This window comes from Nomascus leucogenys, chromosome 10 (genome assembly GCF_006542625.1).
Source record: "Nomascus leucogenys isolate Asia chromosome 10, Asia_NLE_v1, whole genome shotgun sequence".
NCBI lineage: Eukaryota > Metazoa > Chordata > Mammalia > Primates > Hylobatidae > Nomascus > Nomascus leucogenys.
In genome coordinates, this window is record NC_044390.1 from 38186087 (window position 1) to 38206401 (window position 20315).

Sequence of the window (20315 nt, forward strand, 5' to 3'; positions counted from 1 at the left end):
CCCTTTAGAGGATTACAGGAGAAGGCAGTGTAGAAGGATATGGGCCATTTTTGCTGTGATTTAGTCATCAGGCCAAGAGGGATGTATGCTGCTTTCTTGTGGCAAGAAAGTACGTGAGGGCAGCTTCAGATTTTCTCTGAGGATTAAGTCGAGCAAAATGCCCCTCTGCTGAGATTTCCCCAGAGACTGCAAGAGAATGAGTGTTTTACAGGGATACAGATAGGAGAGTACATTTATTTTGTGGACTAAGTAGTCACTCAATAAATGTTTACTGAAGTCAACGATAGTATATACACACAAGGTCATCCATGTTAAGAGAAAAGGAAAATATTCTCAGAACTCTTCAGAATTCCTTCCATAGAATCTTACTCATTGTTGATTTCTTCTCTTAAGCCAGAGCTCGGCTTCAGAAGTACTTTTCAAAATATCATGTATTTTGCTAACTCTATATAACTCCATGTGTCATTTCATCCAGAAAACTTGTTTCTAATGCTTTTTTCTCTGGACGCTAAGCTGGTTGATGCCACCTAGCCTTGGGAAAAAGCCTGCCTTCTGATAGGATTGCTATTGAGTAGCAAAAATTCTTGGATTCTGATAACATCTTTCATGCAGAAACTCAAAGCATCTCCCAAATTATAAGCCCATTCTTTTACCCTGTTCTACACTCTCACAGTGAGTAGAATGTTTGGGTTTGTTTTTTTTTTTTCCTTCCAAGAATATTTCTCAAGTAGCAGAATCCACTTCATTTCAAATTAAACCACCCAAATTAATGGTCCAATTCCCCATATACTAGGTTTAATCTCTGCACAGGCAGAAAGCTGGTCTTTGTAACTCCTGACTAGGACAGTCTAGGTTTCTAGTGCTGGTTCTGTCATTTAGATTATGTAAGAACAGGCATCATAAATCTATGGAATGACTTAAAGTATAGCTAATCAACTGGCCAGAGAATCTAAGAGGGGTAGGGTCTAAGGTAGAATAAGGAAGAAGTAAGGAATATAACTCTCTTACTCCTGTGTCCTTTCCAGCATTTCTCAATTGCAAGGGTGAGGAATGGATCTGTGCTTTATTAAAATAATTGACAATGATTCAGGCTAGGGGCATGGCTGCCAGCAGCATTAGGCCTTCATCTCACCAGACACATACAAAGAAGAAATAACTTTTGGAAACACAAGTTGCAGGTACTACCAGGATTATAGAAGGCATACTCTTTCCCAACACAGTTTGAGATTTCATCCAGATCTCTGGTGAGCTACCAGGGTAGGTCTACTGGAAAACTAAACAAACTAGAAACACCTTGAATTTGTGTGGCCATTTGTGTTCTTCACAGCATGTTCACATCTTTTATCTCAGGTGTTCTCACAGCAGTTCATGGGAATAATAATAGGAGCTCTATTATTGAGCATTTATATGTGCCAAGTGTACACACATTCACTCATTGACTCTTCACAACAATCCTGAGTGTTAGGTTCTATTGCTAGCCCCATTTTACAGATGAGGCTTAGAGAGGTTGAGGTCACAGTGGTAAATGATAGAACCAGCACTAGAAACCGAGACTGTCCAGAGCCCAGATGCTAAATCACTATATTATATGGGCTCAATGGCTTTTAGAGAATTTGAGTGACTAGGATCCAGTAGCACTGGAGTTAAGACCTATTTATCCTGCTTTTTCCTTATTCCAGCATTCTACTATTTGGGAGAGCTCTTAGGCTTTGTGTTTAGATGACCTTCTTTGCCTGAGTCCACTGTGGCTGTGATTTTCCTTTCTGTAGTTGCTCAGGAATCAACCTTTTCCAAGGTCAAGCTCAAGATTTGAAATGTTTAATTTCCTGCAAGTTGACATTTTACCATTTCATAGTCCCAAAGCCTCCTGCAGCTTTTAAAGGAGTAATTTCAGATATCCACTCCCACAGCTCTAAGAACAACTCATTTCAATCTTGGGACATTGACCAGAATTCAGGGAAACTAGCATGATCCTTCCAGTCTGACGTTTCATTCCATCTACTGTCCAAAGCTCTGTCTACAAGGCATCACCTATGAGGTAAGAGGTGGGGAAAATTTTAGTTTTCCAGATGAAACCCTTTACCTGATATTTTGTGTTGGGAAGACAAAATGCCCAGATGACTAGTGTTTCTTTCTTTCTTTCTTTCTTTTTTGTTTTTTTTTTGAGATGGAGTTCCACTCTTGTCGTCCAGTGGGGAGTGCAATGGCATGACTTGGCTCACTGCAACCTCTGCCTCCCGGGTTCAGGCGATTCTCCTGGCCCCGCCTCCTGAGTACTGGAATTACAGGCACCTGCCACCACTCTCAGCTAATTTTTGTATTTTTAGTAGAGACGGGGGTTTCACCATGTTGGCCAGACTGGTCTCGAACTCCTGACCTCAGGCGATCTGCCCGTGTCGGTCTCCCAAAGTGCTGGAATTACAGGCGTGAGCCACCGTGCCCGACCAACTAATGTTTCTTTATTCATTGGGCTATTTGGGGATCATGCAATTAGTGGAAAAATATATTCCATAAGGTTTTGTCACTAAGGAATAGTAGTGTAAACCCATCCAATCTAATCATAATAAAAATTATTCAGTAGATCTGAAATAAGTCCCATAAGCCCAGGAAAAAGAGAAGTATTAATTATTTGTACCAAAGAATGGCTTTGGAAGATTAACGTTAGAGGACAGCCTAATACGGTTTTTTGATAACACACAAGTATTTATAAAGTAAAAACAACAGACTAGGCGCAATGGCTCATGCCTATAATCCTAACACTTTGGGAGGCCAAGGTGGGCAGATCACTTGAGGTCAGGAGTTTGAGACCAGCCTGGCCAACATGCTAAAACCCCATCTCTACTAAAACAAAAACAAAACAAAACAATACAAATAAACAAAAATTAGCCGCGCATGGTGGTGTACATCTGTAATCCCAGCTACTTGGGAGGCTGGGGCAGGAGAATTGCTGTAACCCAGGAAATGGAGGTTGCAGTGAGCCAAGGTCACGCCACTGTACTCCAGCCTGGATGACAGAGTGAAAACTCTGTCTCCAACAAAAACAAACAAACAAACAAACAAAACAAAGACAGGAGAAATATTTTTAGCAACTTAACTTGAAAGTCAACAAAATCATAGCAATCTTCTAGATACTTGTTCTTTAAATTTTTTTTTAATATTTGTGGGTACATAGTATGTGTATGTATTTATGCGGTACATGAGATATTTTGGTACAGGCATGCAATGTGTAATAATCACATTATGGAAAATGGAGTATCCATCCCCTCAAGCATTTATCCTTTGTGCTACAAACAATTTTATTATACTCTTTTAGTTATTTTTAAATGTACAATTAAATTATTATTGACTATAATTATCCTGTTGTACTATTCAGTACTAGGTCTTATTTATTCTTTTTATTTTTTTGGTACCTATTAACCAACCCCACTTCTCCATCCCCCCACTACCCTTCTTAGCCTCTAATAACCAACCTTGTATTCTCTATCTCCATGTGTTCAATTGTTTTGATTTTTAGATCCCACAAATAAATGAGAACATGTAATGTTTGTCTTTCTGTGCCTGGCTTATTTCACTTAACATAATGACCTCCAGTTCTATCCATGTTGTTGCAAATGACAGGATCTCATTCTTGTTTATGGCTGAATAGTACTCCATTGTGTATATGTACCACATTTTCTTCATCCATTCATCTGCTGATGAACACTTAGCTTGTTTCCAAGTCTTGGCTATTGTGAACAATGCTGAAATAAACATGGGAGTGCAGACACTTCTTTGATATACTGATTTCCTTTTGTTTTGGTATATTATATACCAAGTATTAGGATTGCTGGATCATATGGTAGTTCTATTTTCAGTTTTATGAGGAACCTTCAAAATGTTAGAGACTTTTTCTTGATGACTGTTGATTAAAGACCATCTTGAAAGGATGTTAAAGGGGTTGCTGGGCTGAATATTTATTTTCCCTAGTTTCTTAAATTCTGTATCTTTACCTATTGGTGATTTTGTTTTGAACTGGCCAAAATCTAGAGTTTTCAAGAGCTAATCTAATACAAGATATTTAAAATTAAATGTAATGATGTTGATCTATTCTGTTAAACACAAGTGCAGTGATTCCCCTTTAAAAAATATGCACAAAACCCATGAGTCAAAGCCAATGATAAGTCTATAGACTATTCTAGAGAAAAGTAAGGCTATTTTTTTTATGGTGGCAAAGTGTAAAGCATTATTGGCACATTTAAATTTCTTTAGCTACTTCATAAAATTATCATTAGTTAGTTATCTTCAATATACTTGATATAGAATGGGATGGAAAGAAGAAAAAAGTTAAGATTTAGTGAGCAATGTCTGTATATTGAGAAATCATATTAAAAAGCATAAAGAGCTTTATGATAGATGAGCAAAAGATTTTAAAATCTGTTGCCTTCCCCCATTATCTGCTATTATCTCCACATACTACAGCTCACATAGAGCAGAACCATCCCTCAACCTGTACTGTTCACTTATGGACTACAGTGTGTGAGAGAAATTAAACTCCTTACACATTACCCTATACTCTAATTCTCTGTAATTTTTTTATCTCTTTGGAAAATCATCTTAGACTTTCCCTGATGTAATGCTTCAGCTAATTGATTTAGATTGACATCCTTGCCCTAGCCCAAAGGAATCAACTGTTTTGGTGTGCGTCATTCAGCCAGCTTGCTTCTTGGAAGTCTGATGTCCAATCTATTGATAGTATTGAAAATCATGGAATAGAAAAACAAATAAGTCCTTCGGACAAGAAAGCATCAGCAGGAAACTCCCTTCCAGCTCCCTTACTCTTGTGATGATGGGATGGGGCTACTGCTGCTAAAACACTGAGCAATGTATAGTAATATCTGACTCATAAGATTTTCATGAAAACCACTCTTCCTCAGTCAAGTTTAGACAGGTTCAGCATCTGGGAATGCCAACTACTATTAAAGTCTCCTAAGATTCTGCTGTCCTCTAGTCCCTTGTTTCCATTTTTCCTAGGACCCCAAGTGGCCAAAACAAGTTTATAAAGGAGGTGGTATTCCTGTTTACTTTAATATTATGTTTCATAGCCCCTTTTACATTAACCTTTCCAACAATACTTCAAAGTAGATAATGCTCTGCTTATTTTAAAGACAATAAAACAAACCCTCTGAAAACAGGAAATTTGCCAGAAGCTGGCAAGCTGGGAAGAAATAAAACCAGGATTTAAGCCAGGTGAGTTTGCCTCTGGAGTCCAAGACTTTCCCACTGGCTCTTCCCTCTTCTTTCTTCTGTGTCATGTTGGCTCTCTTCTGCTGCTGCCTAAGCAAAGGATTAGCATTTAACAGGGGTTGGGAGGGATGCCAAGATGAGAACACCACCAAGTGGAGAGAACAGAGCTGCTTGTCCAAGGACTCTCCCATATGCCAAGTCAGCTCAATGAGCTGGGAGGCAGAGTGGGCAATGGAAAAGCAACAGGTCTTCAACACTAAGCAGCATACAAATTCCATCTCCACTATTACTAACTGTTATCTACTGCCAGGATCGGTGTGGTTGCATGTGACATCAGACTTCTAAGAGACCACGTCATCTATGGATCACAGCCTCTCCACTAAATCACTACCTTTCTCCAAAGTGTATGTTCCTGACTCCTGGTCTACACTCCAAGTCTATCTTGGAGCTGAACCCTTTTCTGCAACCAAGGCTGGTTATCAGATGTCCCTGACCCCTTCTCCTAGTCCTGATGGGCCTGAGAAGTCTTCATGGTAGCATCTGACCACCAATCTACTTTGTTTTCATTTTTGGTCAAGATTAGAACTGTACTTTCCATGTCTTGAACTTCCTGATTTAGACTGAAGATTATTATTAGTTTCCTCCAACCTTGCTCCTATAGCAGTAGCTTACTCCAGTCTAGCAAGAAACTACCAGCCTGTGACACGGCTGTGGCTCCAAGATCATTTCACAGGTAGCTCTAGGGCATTTGCTAGCTTCACTGGGCCTTAAAAGGGGCTTGAACTCACCTGGGTGGATCACCACTTTCCTCTCTAGAATGGTGAGGACAAAGTGGGGATTTTCCAAAACGAATAGATAAACCTCTACTCTCCCAGGAAACGCCTTTTTTCCCAACCTGTGGTCATTCAATGCCTGCATTTTAACAGGCAGTACCAGATTTTCTGAAGGTTTGGGGAGAAAAGGAGAAAAGAGGGTAGATTGAGAGTATCACTACAATCCTATAGAACAGATTCCACTTCACAGGCTATGATTTCTGGAATCAGCTTCTCTCTTGACCGTAGAGTTCCTATTACATCTTCAAAGAAATATATTAGTTACTAAATCCTTTAAAACATTTTATTATGAAAAATTTTAAACATATACAAAAGTGGATAGAATAGTATAATGTAGCCATCAACAGCTTCAACAATTGAAAACTGGTGGCTAATCTTCTTTTGTCTATACCCCATTTGCTTCTCCCATGTCCTGGATTATTTTTATACAAATTCCAGAGTTTACATCACTTTATCCATGAATATTTTATATATATCTTTTAACTATAAGGATTCTTTCTTCAAAAAAAACCTCACAATGCCATTATCACATCCCCAAATTAATAATTCAATATTATCAAATATTATCCAACATTCAGTCTTCACATTTTTCTGTTTCCCAAGAGATCATTGTTTTTTTACAATTGCTTTGTTCAAATCAGAAACCAAAATGCCTACATTACACGTTAATATGTCACTGAAGTTCCCTTTGATATATACGCACCTTTTTCTTCTTTGTTTTTCTCATAATTTGTTGAAAAAAGTAGATCATCTGTCCTGTAAAATTTCCCACATTCTGAATTTTTCTGATTGCCTTTCTGTGATATCCTGTCTCCTGTATTTCCTATAAAATTGATAGAGGGCTCAATAAGAATCTTGCTTTTTTTTTTTTTTTTCTTTTTTTAAAGAGACTGGGTTGCTCCGTGTTTCCTAGGATGGAGTACAGTGGTTATTTACAGGTGTGATCATTCATAGCTCACTGTGGCCTTGAACTCCTCCTGGCCTCAAGCAATCCTGCCTCAGCTTCCTGGGTAGCCAATTTTCTATAAAAATATTTAATAGTCTGTGTTGTATATTTTCTTTTGTATTATATGATGAGGCATAGAGTGTATGATTGTTTCCCTACTTGTAATGTTAAATTTGATCAGTGTGTTCTGGTATTGTCAGCTTGATCCATTCTCTATATAATTCCTCATTAAGTTTTTTATCTAATGGTTTAGAAGCCATTGAGGGTCATTGCCCAAATTCTTTATTTCATTAGAGATTGCAGAATGGTGACATGTAAATTCTATTATGCCTTCTGCATTTATTAGCTGCAACTCTTTAAAACAAAAACAAAAACAAACCAAAAAGCCTTCCCTTATCAACTATTCGGTGATGCTGAATTATGGTTCTTATGGGAAAAGTATGATAAATGGTTGGTTCTGTCTCCCCTCACCCTCATTTTTGTTACCAGTTTCCAAAAGGTGAGTAGTGAGCATTTTTAAGTATCATTATAAACACATGTATTTTTAAACATATTTAATTTCTTTTATCATGCTGAATGCTAATATTTCTATATAGATAGCATTCTTTAAATCATAGGTATGGATATGTAAATACAAGCAATGGAAGGCCAGCGCAGTGGCTCATGCCTGTAATCCCAGCACTTTGGGAGGCCAAGGTGGGAGGATCACTTGAGCCCAGGAGTTCCAGGCTGCAGTGAGCTAGGATTGTGTCACTGCACTCCAGCCTGGGTGACAAAGCAAGACCCTGCTTCTAAAAAAAATAAATAGTTAAACATTAAACAGAGCAAAAAAGACTGTTTAGAGCTGTCCAGGAAGAAAGGAGACCCATTCAGGGAGCAGTGGAAGGCTGATGAGTAATGGGCAGACTAAAGAGAACACAGAACCACGGAGCCAGTACTAGGCAACTTCAGTAAGAGTAATTTTAGTTGGAACTAAACAGGTAGTTCTGGGAGCTGGTGAGGAAGGCAGAGTGAACCCAGGATCAAAGGGAGAAATATAAGCCAGCAAACCCAGCAGGGAACCTTGAGAGACAGCTTTTGAATCAGAGTAAGGAGTTAAACTAAACAGCAACCTAATTTAAGCAAAAACTGCTGTGCATCTGTACATTGGCAAATTGAATTAGTGTCAATGCAAAGATAGTCTCATCTCTATTGTTATGCAGTCCTGCTGGGCATGTATTACACTTCAGAGATACTCACAGAAGAGCGAGGTAACACAAAGATGGGGAAGAAGAAGGAGGAAAGGCCTTGGGTACAAGAATGTAATCTCTGGAGAAGAAGTCTTTCAGTGCTCCCTTTTTCTCAGCCAGCGACTCAAAGACACTAGAAAACTTCCTTGGAGACTGTCTGAGATCTGTACTATCCTTACAGAAAGCCATAGTTGATGTAAATATTTTCATATTCTGTCTTAGGCTAATATAACAATGTATATTACTTAAGAATGATTGTAAATATTTTTATCATTAATTTTAAGGGAAGGTGTAATAAAATCATCAGAGATTATAAAGTAAGAGAGGATCTTAAAGGTCACATAGTTGTAGCCTTAAATGAAAATATTAAGACAAAATCCTCATTCCGTTTTTAAAAAGTTGACATTTAGATGAACAAATTCAACAGAATGCCAAGCTCATTTGCCTCCTGGGCATAAAAGAAATACTAGCTTGGTGAAAGAGTTTTAGCAATAAAAAGTAACAAGAAAAACAAACATAACTCACAACCATTATAAATTTTCCTTGCAATGGGCATTCTCATGTTTTATGAAATTAGAGATTCCTTACACTATTTCCATTTTTAGAATTGGTAGTTTCAAGCCAGTCTTTAAAATATTAGCACTGAGACCAGGATTTAGCATGAATACAGAAGTATTTTTTAACTGACATAGAAACTCAAATGTAAATTTGGGTAAGATCGTGTTTCCTTGATATTTTTCTTTATTAAACATAGCTTCACTTATCTATCCTTAAACAGAAGATAGAAATTTGTGTTTTTAAAAACTGCTACTTTTTGGGATTCTATTATTCTTTCTTTTATTGTAGAAGTAATATAAAGACCTCTAAAAAACAGAAAGATTATCAGACATAGTATGTTTCCACTTAAAATGCTGTGACCATGTGTGGCCTGCATTATGACAAATGGTCATAGCCTTAATTTCAGCGGGTGTTTTCCACTTTCAGCAGCTAAAGAAAGCACCTTTTTCAAAATTGTCCCCCAAAAGTCACATTTAATGGTTACAAATATTACTTTTGAAAGTATTTTCACTTTCTTAAGGTAATCTTCATCAGAAAGACTGAGTATTTTAGGGCAAGTTCATGCATGATGTTGGAGCTTACTCCTCACCAGTGTTTCTTTCTAGATATGTGATCCATGTTCTTTAAGGAAAGTCTAGATGAGCATCAATAAATACAAATGTAAATCTGAAAATAAACATTTAAACATAACACATTATTCAAAATAGTGTATATGGGACAACTATTTTAAAGCATATCTCTTAGGGAAATATCACCTACTTAAAATTTGTGTATGTGTGTGTTCATCCCTAGATGATACCAGAATAACCATTCAAGTGTCATCTTTTTTGGTTTGTTTTCTTGAGAAGGGATCTTGTTCTGTCGCCCAGGCTGTAGTGCAGTGGCATGATCACTGCAGCTGTGACCTCTTGGGCTTAAGCTATCCTTCCACCTCAGCCTCTCAAGTAGCTGGGACTATATGGGTACAACACTATGCCCAGCTAATTTTTAATTTTTTTTTTTTTTTGCAGAGACAGGGTTTCTCTATGTTGCCCAGGCTGGTGTTGAACCCCTGGTCTCAAGTGATCTTTCCGCCTCAGCTTCTCAAAGTGCTGGAATTACAGGCATAAGCCACCATGCCTGGCTGCATGTCATCTTCTGAGGTATTATTTTGAGAACATAAATAAAGAATTCCACAATCAGTTTCTTTTCAAAATTTGGATTTAAGATCCTCTTCTCCCCTACAATAATTTTAAAATATAATTATAATATGCTATACAGACACTTATGGGTTTAAATGAACCAGATGCCATGTCCTTGCATTGTATGTCAGAACACTAAACCAATAATATAAAATGTTTATTCAAACCGCAGTAAGATACAAATTCTGAATGCCACATTGTGTTTATTTCAGCAGAAATAATATTTTAACTATCTCATGGGAATGGTGCACTCAATAGCCAATAATTTTGAAGTCATTATCACATGTAAATAAATATGACTTATTTACGTATGAAATATCTTAAAGATATGACATATCAATAGAAGATCTGACCTCAAAAATAGTTACAGAAATTTCATCAGCTAGGCTTGAAAACATGTCTTATTATGTAGTCACACTCCTCAAGTCTTCAGGAGTGTGACTACATGTCTTATTATGTACTCACACTCCTGAAGACTTGAGTTATTCTGTAACCAACACCCATCTCCCTACACTGTCTTAACCAAAGGAGCCAGCATTCCTTGGAAATTGTTTACTCTTGGGAAAGACTGTTACATTCTTTGTCAAAGTAAAAAGATGTGGAAAAATTGATTGACCTGATTTAGATAAGAATTATTAATTGTTTTACATTACCCTCCCCTCTTTACTTTTGTGGAGTGAAGCAAAATATGTAGACAAAGATAGAGTAAGGGGTGTGTGTGTGTGTGTGTGTTCCTAAAAGCTTACTTTAAACTGTAGATAAGGTTAACCTTCTAAAGAGAGTATCTCTGTGCTTCTCCATGGATCAGTGATATGGCCATTTTTGACCTCTTGCAGCACAGCTCCAATAATAAAAATATTCAAGTTAGACTTGCCATTCATTCCAAAGCAAAACTCACTTTCAGATCATTATCAGAACAAAAGCTCAGTAAACAAACTTTTGAACCGTGAAACAAATAACTCCCAGGCGGTCAGGCAATTCCAGCATTCATTTTGGAAAAAGGAAAATGTTGCCATAGAAGTAAGCCTGTGTCAACATCCAGTTCTATTAGCTCCTTTCCCTCCTCACCTTAGAAGTAGTATGATAGCCAAGGCAGTTCCTAGATGCCAATAAACATTTGTTGTTGTTGTTTATAATGTAGTCATAATTACTTCCAAATAGATATTGAATATCATCATATAACTAAGTATGGCTTGAGGGATGTGGAAGGAAGAGAAGCAGGGGAAATGTGTTTCTGTTGTCTACCTTGTAGGAATGGAACATGGGGTTATGTCTAGTTGCACATTTTAACTCCAATCAGCTAGCAGAATCACCTTCTCACACTCTGGCCGTGCTTGAGAGTTTCTGTCCAACATTGAGGATTTAGCTGACATAGAAAGCATGGAAATGAGTTCATCCCTTTCAGCCTGGATTCACTGCACCATAGGGACAGCTCTTCAGTTACCCACTACAGAGGTTCAAATGGTACTCCATCAGCTGGTGCAATGAAGAAAGTAAAATGAGGAAATGCAAAATTGAATGGGCTACCACTTTACACAATTTCTGACTTTGTTTTATAGGTTATTTTATTACCATCTATACCTGTTTTGAGGCATTGGGAAACTAAGTACTATGTTACATAACCATTTACATGTGATTTGCCGATAAAGATGGAGCTGTTAAATACATACTGCAGTGTTTTGTTTTTAATACCACCTGTGTATACTAATGATTATATATTTACAAGTTAGTCTTTCAGACCAGGCACGGTGTCTCATGTCTGTATTCCCAGCACTTTGGGAGGCCAAGGTGGACAGATAGCTTGAGCTCAGGAGTTTGAGATCAGCCTGGGCAACACAGTGAAACCCCATCTCTACCAAAAACACAAAAAAATTAGCTGGGCATGGTGTTGTGCGCCTGTGGTCCCAGCTACTCGGGAGGCTGAAGTGAGAGGATCACTTGAGCCTGGGAGGTGGAGGTTGCAGTGAGCTGAGGTCATGCGAGTGCACTCTAGCCTGGGCTACAGAGTGAGACCCCATCTCAAAAAAAAAAAAAAAGTCTTTTCTCCCTAAAAGCTAGAATTTATAATTCTTTTGTATTCATAAAGCACCTGTTCCAGCACTGGATACCTTATAGACCTATGGTTCCTTGATTACAATGTATTTGTTTAAAATTTTCAATGGTAGCTATCTTTCTATTATTAGAAAACTTGTATATCTCAGAAGTAGATTATAGTAGAACAATATTTAATTTAAAAAACTAATAACAGTTAATTTATGGCATACTTATTGTGTTCCACAAAGTAATTACTATTATTATCCCCATTTTACAGACAAGAAAACTGAGGCTCAACAAGATTACTTGAATTTGCACAGATTATAAGTGATGAAACTGGGGCTCCAGCAAAGTTCTGTCTGATTCTATGCTGCTAACCACTACACTATGTTGTCTCTCATATTTATACATTTGATGTGAGCCTTCTATACTTAAGTTTCCATTCCCCGACTTTAAGTTTTTCCAATTTAAAAAAGAGGGTGATGTGTTGCAGGAAAGGATTTGTATGAGAAAGAAGTGAGGTTGTCCTTGATCCCTTGAATTTATTTGCTCGCCAGTGAGGGCTGGAGTGTTTTCTGTCTTTGTTACTGTCTGTACTTTCAAGGAAAAGAAAGTCTTCTCATCAGTGATATCAGAGTGTACCAAGGAAGATCAGGTTGCTGATTTTCAGAATGATCTGGGTCCCAGTAAATACCAATGATTTTTATCAGATTAAGAAGTCAGGCAGTCTATTAATATCCTTGTCAGAATCAAATCCAATTCCAAGGTTGCAAATAGAGCTATAAGAAAGAAAAAAAAAGAGAGATGTAATATTGTGGCTGGTAATTTTTGTCCTTTTCACTGTGGACGTGAATATTTTGTTTAAATATTTAGTTGGGCAACAGCAGCTTCAGAGAATTCTGCAAGATGGGGTTTGTCTCTAGAGGCCCCTTCAGTATTAGCTGGCTCCCTACTTCCTGGTTGGGCAGTGTCTTCCTGCTCCCTGTCCAGAGATCCTCCCATTCCCTCCTTGTAAGTCTGTCTTCTGAAAAACAACTCCATATCTGATTTCCACCATCTTTCTAGTCTCCTGGCAATTTTTACCTGCTGAGCTGGTTATTAGTTGGTTACAATGCAATGACCCCATCTCTGATTATGTCATGACTGATGATAATACATTAACATGTTACATACTCCAGGTATGGTTTAATGTGGATTTCATGGACACCATGTCTTGACTCAAAGATTCTTTTTCAACGAGAGAGAAGTGTAATCATAATAGAAAGTGTATTTTATTATAAAATAGAATAAAAATCAATACCACAGTGGATTAACACCCTGTGGTACTGGGGCATTAAATTTAGAGGCAGGACAAAAATTATTGCTCAGAAAAGAACATGTCAAATAGTTGGGATTATTAAACAGATCACATGCAAAAAACATAATAACACTTAAGTCTCCTGACTCCAATCTGTACTTTAGTTAACAGATTCCCCCCGTGTAAAGAATATATGTGGCCAGGCGTGGTGTCTCACGCCTGTAATCCCAGCACTCTGGGAGGCTGAGGCGGGTGGATCACGAGGTCAGGAGTTTGAGACCAGCCTGACCAACATGGTGAAACCCCATCTCTACTAAAAATACAAAAATTAGCCAGGGGTGGTGGCGCGTGCCTGTAATCCCAAATACTCCGGAGGCTGAGGCAGGAGAATTGCTTGAATCTGGGAGGTGGCAGTTGCAGTGAGCCGAGATCACTCCACTGCACTCCAGCCTGGGCAACAGAGTGAGACTGAGTCTCAAAAAAAAAAAAAAAAAAAATGCTGGCCAGGCACGGTGGCTTACCTGTAATCCCAGCACTTTGAGAGGCCGAGGAGGATGAATAGCTTGAGCTCAGGAGTTCAGGACCAGTCTGGGCAACATGGCAAAACCTTGTCTCTACCAAAGATACAAAAAAATTGCTGGGAGCGGTGGCACATGCCTGTGGTCCTAGCTGCTCAGAGGATCTCTTGAGCCTGAGAGACAGAGGTTGCAGTGAGCTGAGATTGTGCCACTGCACTCCAGCCTGGGTGACAGAGTGAGACCCCCATCTCAAAAAAAAAAAAAAAAAGCATATATGGTACAGTGTAAAAGGTTATCCTCCCCCGCTTTGTGTCTCAATAAAGCTAGAGCTGTAGCATAATAATGAACAAGACATTTTTATTCTTGGTTTAGTAGATATAGCTTAATAAATTATATTCTTATGAACAACTATTGGAGCAGTGAAAATTGCTATTCGTCTTCCATTTCAACTGAAAGCTTTCCTCTGAACAAGTTGTTAGAACATGTTCAGAGATGCCTATCATGAGAACATATAATAGGATAAATTGACTGTGGGAGAAGAAGGCAGGGATTAGTCACTCACAGGTTGGCAGCAAAAAGACAAGGTAAAGGGCTGCACACCAGGCTGACAACCATAAGATGAACCAGCATCCTGCCTTGGTTTGAGTGGGTGCTTATTTCTTAATGACTCTATGAATTTTCCAGACTTTGATAATAATGCTACAAAAGCCAAGAAAGAGGTTAAGTATATAAGTTATAAAAGAGATTTAAAGAGTTTCTCTATTTGTGGCATATTCCTTTAGGATTAGTTTTCCAATAGAGAAAACAATGGTTAATTGGATAAAATATAAAACTATAGGCAAGTAAATACTAAACATGTCAAGTATCAAGTCTAACTCAATGAATACACTCTTGTCTTGTTATGTAACTGCTTGAATATCTCAAAAATACCTGCTCTAGGGTAAATTCTTAATAGATAACTATCCTGAGTTTTAAAGTATCCAATGATAACCAACAAATCTGTTACCCACAGGGTTACATGATTTACTTAGTGCTTCTGAGACAAATCTCATACTAACAAGTATTTTATCACTAACAATCTCACCAATCTCCCAGAATATCCCATGCCTGCGTGGACTACTATGGGTATGACTTTGTAGGAAGTTGAGTGAATTAGAAGTGATGTTAGCTACCCAAGAAAGGAAAGAGTCAGTCTGAGGCTGAACGAGTTTGGAAGCAGCAATGAATATTCAAAAAGGAAAATATCATTTTCTCTCTGGAATGGAGATAGTAGAAGTGGATAAATGCAGAAGTGGCTACTCTTAAAATCTCAATCCATCTAGGCTTTGCAAAATCTGAATAAGGTCAAATCCCCCCAGGATTACTGATGTGTGTAATCCGAAGAGGGGATGGTCAGAGAGGACATATTCAGAGGACTGACTAAAGATAAATTACATAATGATCTTTTCTGTTACAGTCCTTCTTTCTTTTTCTGTTCTTATCCTAGTTTAATATAACAGAGTGGGCTCCTAAGTCTTGCTGGCGGCGCCAGCCAGTATCCAATTCATTGCCCATTATTTGCAGAAGGCATGATGACTTTTTCCATAATGCATGTAAGCCCAATATATAGAACCCTTGAAGTATTTCTCTTTGCTCCTAACATGTTAGCCTAATTACAACTTTCTTGTTAAGGGTTGTTTCAAAATATACAGACCTATCTGAATATTTCTAGTATTTTAGTATTTTTTTTTAATAGAGACAGGGTCTTGCTATATTACCCAGACCGGTCTTGAACTCCTGGGCTCAAGTGATCTGCTCACCTCAGCCTCCCAAAGTGCTGGGATTACCGGTGTGAGCCACCATGCCCAGACTATTTCTGGTATTTTATATTATGTCCTTAATACTTTTTTTGAAATTAACAGAAAAGTTTCTAAAATGCAGTGGTTCATCTCTCAGACCTCATTATTCTGTCCCCATAATGTGCATCACAATAAAAATGACTGACAAAGGACTTTGAATACAAGGAGATAGAGAAGCTCTATGCAAATATGCCTGTGGAATCAAGAGAAAGAAAGAGAAAGCTCTTAGGAATTGTTTATGCTTTCTTTCATCTGAAGTGCCATTTTCTCTGTACATCAGATAACATATTGATTTTAGTGTACTTCAATTCTCAATTTTCCATAAACCATAAAAACTTTAATGACTTCTCCAAAGCTCAAGCGAGAAACAATCAATTAATTTTCCCAGCAGTTCAACTCTGTCAAAATTAAAGTGCTATTTTAATGAATTTTTCAGACATTTAGGCTCTACACAGCAGCAGTTTAATGCCAAAAAGTCTTTCTTTGACCATTGCAAGAAAAGTTTAAATATATACCAATTAAACAGAAAGTTCAAATGTTTTAACCTTTATAATAGACATGAAAATGCAAGTCACTTTACACGGCATATTTCTAGAGTTTAACCTAATGCTGAGTCTACAGCAGCTCTGAACAGAACTGCTGCAGAATCATCCATAATATAACAGTGAAATGCATCAGCTGCTACCCATGCAATGCCATTCCTCCATGTTGTGATTTGAGGGAACACACACACACACACACACACACACACACACACACACGATTGTCCTACTTCCTTCCATAGGTCTGACATCTAAAAATTCCCACTGCCAATACCACCTCTTTGAAATGAGCCATTTTTCAAAAGGCCATAGTAAAATAGTAAAACTTCCCAGAAGAGAAAAGAGGATAGGAAATTAACATGCTTTCATTTGCACAATAATGACCAATAATACGTTAGCACACATTAATTTATTGGATTACTTAACTTTCACTTAGAAAGCAGAGATTACAATTGGGACAGGTGCAGTTTGGAATGGTGGAAAGCAGGTGGCAAGGTCTGTATCATGAAGTGACAACAGGAAAGTCTCCAGGGAGAAAGAACAAATAGCAGTGATGGAAAAGAAGGTTCTGAGAAGGGTAAGGATTTGCAAAGGCTGGAAGTAGCTTCAAAGTAAAGTTTATTTCAGGCTGCTCTGAATATGATGAAGAAGAATAAAACACTGGAATATTAATTGAGCTGTGAAATGAGTTAAAAATAGAACTAAATTGCAGACAGGAAACTCTAAGTTTCATTTGTAGAATATGGATTGCGCTTTCAATAAAAGTTCAGTGATGTTGCTTGCTTGATATGATCTGCTTCATCTGGAGCATGAGAGAATCCACAATGATTCTGAGAGAAGACCTTCATGGCATTTCATTTAGGGCCTGTTCAGGCTTTTCTGGTCTTTTTGGTTTGTTTTTGATTTTTCTGGTTTATTTTTTTTTTCACTTGGATTATAATGTAAAATTTACTTAATGACTTAGTGAATTTAGGGAAGCTATCTTGAAGCTTCGTTATCTTGTTTATAATATTGTCTTTGCACAAGACTGGATCTGTTACAGCTCCTTTATGAGGAGGATGTACTTTCACACACAACCATTAAACAGTCTAATTTGCCATTTGGCCTGTTTCCTGTTAGATTTCAAGGTGGCTGTAGACAGTCACATTTCTTGGTGCTCATCTAATCTACTCTTTCTTACAATTTTGAGTTAATTCCTTTGTCTACCTGTTAATCATTTATAGGCATTTCCATAGGATAGGTCTTTTCGAATCTTCTACAGGACTGACTGCAAAGTGCAGTGCTAGAGGACCTTCTGAGTCAAGCCCTGGGACTTCTTCACCTACAGAAAGCGGGTTGGTATTCTTTCTTGGAAGCTGACCTGCCTCACGGTTGCTGTAATAGAAGGAGCAGGCTATTATCATTTGAACTGAGTGCAGTTATTCCTCCCCCACCATCATTTCCAGCCACACCTAAAGTTTAGGCAACTGTGTGGGTGGGCAAACAGAAGGAGCTGATTATCATTCGTGACATAAATAAAAACCAAGAGGCAACCCAGTCACCAAGTGCAGGAAAGAAAATCATATCATAAATCTCATAAGTTATTTCCCATTTACATAACCAGTAGCAAATATCACTTGTAGTGCTTAAATAATGTAAACATAAACTAGGAGAGACTCTTTTCATGGATCTTAATGAAACTTCGTATATAATAAGTATGGAATAAAAAGGCTCATTGAACAGATTTTAAAAAGTCAAAGATAATATAAACAAATGCTCATACATGCATAATACATATGTGTCAGGCACTTTATGTTCATTGCCGAGACTGAAGTTTGCAGGTTGTAAAAATAAATAAGCTTACAAATCCCTAAGGGGTATTAAAAAAATCTTATGGTACATCAGACAAACTGATCTGAGGTTGATGTTCCTGGGGATTTTAATAGATTGGATGGCTGGCCCCACAACTAGGGTGGAGATGAATGTTACTTAGTGATAAGTTAAAGGGAAAATAGATTTGTCTTTATAAAATGCTTTTGTTCATACTCTTTACTGAGACGCCCTGCAATTATGATATAATCTATTTGTTTCATTCCAGATGTTCAGTCACTGTTACTTTGAAAAAGGCTGGTGAACATTATTGTGTATTTCTTACACAGGGGCAAAGGAAAATTTTAGAAAACCACATCATTTGAAAATGGTTACATTGACAGAAGCAAGAATGAAACTCAAACTTCTCTACTTCAATTTCTTAGCCTATTTACTACAGAATCGCTGATAGATATACCAATTCTAGAGTAGTCTAGAAAAACCCCAGTCTACGTTTTTTTCTCTATTGTTTTTAAAAACAATATTTACTAAAATTTTTGTATTAAAATGTAATATTGCTTTTTAAGAAAAATATTAAAACGTGTAAAAAGAGAAGAATAAAACTCACAGATAATGTTAATAGACAGGATACATTTTGATGCATCTCTTCCCTTCTAAGAAAAGTTTGGTTCATACTATATACACATATTGGTTTTCATTAATCTAGGAGGTCATCTTTATTAACATCCATCAATACTTTATGCACTATTACAAAAAAAACAAAAAATTATGCCAGTACTATGACACAATGCTTAACTACTAAGAATTATTATTTTATACTTGTTGAAAGAAATCCTTTAGACATAGGTTTTATCAGATATCTTTACTTACATAATAAAAAATAAGTGAAACTAATTGTCTAGGTATTACTAAAACTTTTTCATGTTCAAACTTTAATTCTTATGATTCACTCTATGATTCAGACTTTTCAATGTTTGTGGTTTTCCACACAATATCTTCTGTTTCAACTAGGGTATTGGCAAGACAGCATTTCTTGAAAGAGTGTTCTGTTATTGTTTCTAGAACTTGGCTTCAAGCTGACCTCACCTCACCTACAAGTCTTAATACACTTGGACATGCCATGGAATGACAAGAAATATTCAGATATTAGATATGTAAAATTATTAAAACTATGCCTCTTAGAATTTGTGAAGTACGGTATATGTAACCCTTTTTTGTGCTAAATGTTATAACATGAGAATTTACTACCATCTTTTAAACTATGATGTTTAAAGGCTCTACAATAGTCAATTTAACTTATTTAAGCAATCCTCTATTATTGAACATTTACAACCTTTCCAACTTTTTGCTGTTATAAATAAAGGTATGATAAACATCTTCAAGCATAAACCTTTGGTCACATCTTTATTTCTTTTCTTTTTTCTTTCTTTTTTTTTTTTTTTTGAGATGGAGTCTCGCTCTGTCACCAGGCTGGAGTGCAATGGTGTGATCTAGGCTCACTGCAACCTCCGCCTCCCGGGTTCAAGCGATTCTCCTGCCTCAGTCTCCCAAGTGGCTGCGACTACAGGTGTGCACCACCATGCCCAGCTAATTTTTTGTATTTTTAGTAGAGACAGGGCTTCACCACGTTGGCCAGGATGGTCTCGATCTCCTGACGTCGTGATCCGCCTGGCTCGGCCTAGGTAAGATGATATGTGGTTTGCAGTTTCTATATATTGCCAGATTGCTTCCTAAAATGATTGAAGCAATCAATAACCAGTAGAATATGTATGCACACAATATTTTCTAACTAGTAGTTTTCACTACTCCTCAGCATGTATGCAAATTAAATATTGCTTCTTGACCAGCTTACACTTTCCTTTGATTTCTTCCTTTACTTTTATTTATTACCTCCAACATGATAAATAATTCCTTTTCCTGTTTGGTATTTACTCCTTTAATGATCCTATGAATTTCCACCAAGAAAGCTCTTAGTCTTTGCTTCCCCAATCTATACTAGATATAACCAGCCACCTTAACTTTCCTCTGAAGTCAGTTTTCTTAATCACTTCATTGCTCTAATTTTTTTAGATACTCAAGGGACTAAACCTGAATTTATTATTAGCTGCTTTTTGTCATGAAGGTAGGAACCTTCTATTTAATTTTCCTGATGAAATGCTTATTTATGTCTAGTCTTCTATTCAATTAGTCATTTTTGCTCTTCTTCGGGATAATGAAGTCATTGCTCTCCATTCTGACCTAAAAGGTTTCTTTTAGAAATATTGTCAGGCCTTGTTGTAATAAGCAAGATTTCCATCTCTAGTATAT

General features: G+C 37.3%; 1 long non-coding RNA gene across 1 annotated transcript; it reads left to right on the forward strand.

The window, feature by feature from the left end:
* Positions 1 to 493: 493 nt before the first annotated feature.
* LOC105738334 lies at positions 494 to 19189 on the forward strand. The gene is made up of 4 exons (XR_001114114.2): positions 494 to 672; positions 1911 to 2038; positions 5145 to 5226; positions 19071 to 19189. It is a non-coding gene; the product is annotated as an uncharacterized LOC105738334 (long non-coding RNA).
* Positions 19190 to 20315: the final 1126 nt, after the last annotated feature.